General features: G+C 47.5%; 1 protein-coding gene across 1 annotated transcript in view; it reads right to left on the bottom strand.

The window, feature by feature from the left end:
• Positions 1 to 2,323, bottom strand: part of Usp13 (ubiquitin specific peptidase 13) — a 119,124-nt gene that overhangs the window by 46,652 nt on the left and 70,149 nt on the right. The gene's annotated exons all lie outside the window — the stretch shown is intronic.

The raw sequence follows: 2,323 nt of genomic DNA, 5'->3' as shown, positions 1-2,323 counted from the left end.
GCAGAGAGCATGAAGAAGGGGAGGAGTCAGAGATTCATGAGTTCATGAGGAGACAGGGAGGAGATGAACTTGCCCAGTACTGGGAAAAGGTACCGAGGCACATGGCAGAGTGTGAATAAGAAATACGGGTTACAGCTAAGACTCCTAGCAATAGTGGAGAGGGTGTCTGTACTGGCCTTCCCCTGTAATCAGACTGATGACTACCCTAACTGTCATCATAGAGCCTTCATCCAGCAACTGATGGAAGCAGATGCAGAGATCCACAGACAAACACCAAACTGAGTTCTGGGAATCCAATCAAAGAGAGGGAGAATATATGAATGGGGGCGGGGTGTCATGGCAGGGAAATCTACAGAGACAGCTGAACCAAACTGGTGGGAACTCATGGAAACTCCTGAACTCCAGACTGACAGTTGTGGAGCCTGCATGGGACTGAACTAGGCCCTCTACATGTGGGTGGCAGTGTGTAGTCTAGTCTGTTTGAGGGGCTCCTGGCAGTGGGACCAGGACCTATCCCTAGTGTATGCGCTGGTTTTGTGGAGCCCATTCCCTATGGTGGGATGCCTTGCTCAGCCCTGATGTAGGGAGGAAGGGTTTGGTCCTGCCTCAATGTGCCAGGCTTTGTTGACTACCCATGAGAGGCCTTAGCCTTTCTGAGGAGTGGATGAAAGGTGGGTTGAGGGAAGGCAGGGTCAGGGGTGGAGCAGGAGGAGCGCTGGGAGGGGAAACTATGGTTGAAAGAAATAGCAATAACAAATAAAAGAAAGAAATATGAGTTAATTTAAAATATAATAGTAAACTAGTAATAAACCTAAGCTATTGGCCAAGCATTTATAGTTAGTAATAAGTTTCTGTGTGGTTATTTGGGAACTGGCTGACAGGAAAGAAAGTCCACCTACTCAGGGATTCATTTAGGCCAGGCTGGCCTTAAGCTCACTATGCACCTTGCATTTATGATCCTCCTGCCTCCACCTCCTTTGTTGTCAGAACACAGTCCAGCATTGGAGTTGTGTGAGGAGAATTCCGAGTGCTTGCGAGAAAACTCCAAGAAAACAAGACAAGACTCTCATAGCCTCAGCTTTTTCAGAGCACGGAATTGTTCTTGGAATGTTTTCCTGTTCCTCCCAGGCACAGCGGATGGGAGTGAGTCTACTTCAGATTACTCATTGCCGCTGGCTGTTGTTATTCAACCAAATGTCTGAATGCTCCTTTATATGCCTCTATGGAAAAACGTTTTTGCGTCTTTGTGATTGTACACAGCTCGAACTCATGAGAACTTTATTCTTGTGATTTCTCTTAGCCCTCAGAGTATAAATTGTCTGATGCTCTGAATAAAGGTGGCTGTTGCCTCATCGGCTCCATTCTCCCAGGTCCTCTAGAACGACGACACTTAGTGATGGGATCTGTCTACGCCGGGCTTCGTGCATGCCAGCCAACACTCTACCAATTTAACACCCCAAACCCTTTAGGGTTCTTTCTTCCAGAACACCACGTCCTGGTTCTACACAGCAGGGAAGTGTTCTCTAAGTCATCTAGACCAAAGGTCACAAATCCAAATGCCAGGAGCACTATACAGGTCACAAGTCACAGAGATTGGTGTCATCTGGGAATCGTGTCCTTCCTTGTACTAGAGAGCTGCCAGTGGTTCTAGCTGCCATTAAGGGGCTAGGATTGTATATCATGGATGAACCAAGAAACCACACTCAGCCTAATGTGGCCCGAGTGAGGCCAGTCATACCTCAGTCAGAGCAGGGGTTCCCACCTGCCTGCCTGGCTGATAACAGCAACTGGATCTGATGTGGAGGCACAGAAGGGGCTATAGCCTCTTCTTTGTGAGATGAATAAATATTGTACTCTGGTCAACCTGAGCTACTTCTTCATCAGTGGCCAAGGACATCATGATAGCAGCAAAACTCAGTTTTATTTCCAGACATTGTTCACCTGAAGAGTTTATATCCCCTCGAATAAGGAGATTCTAAAAGCACAATAATGGTCATAAATGCACACAGATTTTACCATCGTTAGGACACAGCTGAAAGTACCCCAGCTGAAGCCATCTAAAGACTGTGGCTTGGTGATCTGCCTGCAGTTGCACAGCCCTGTAGGACCAGGCTCCTCATCTTCACCAGTCAAGGTGGCAGCAGCCCCCACAGAGTTCCCAAGACCCAACACAGACTAAACAGCATCCCAGAATAATGAGCTCAAAATGCAAGTTTGTTTTCATCAACCATCACTCCTTCTAAGTTTCATGGAAGCTAAAGAGAGATGTCTAGTGATCCCATAGCACAAACCCATCCCCCGTGTGTCCCCAGTCAGGATCCCC

The sequence above is a fragment of the Microtus ochrogaster genome, chromosome 1 (assembly GCF_000317375.1).
Source record: "Microtus ochrogaster isolate Prairie Vole_2 chromosome 1, MicOch1.0, whole genome shotgun sequence".
Classification (NCBI taxonomy): Eukaryota; Metazoa; Chordata; class Mammalia; order Rodentia; family Cricetidae; genus Microtus; species Microtus ochrogaster.
This window is presented reverse-complemented; position numbering and strand designations above follow the sequence as displayed.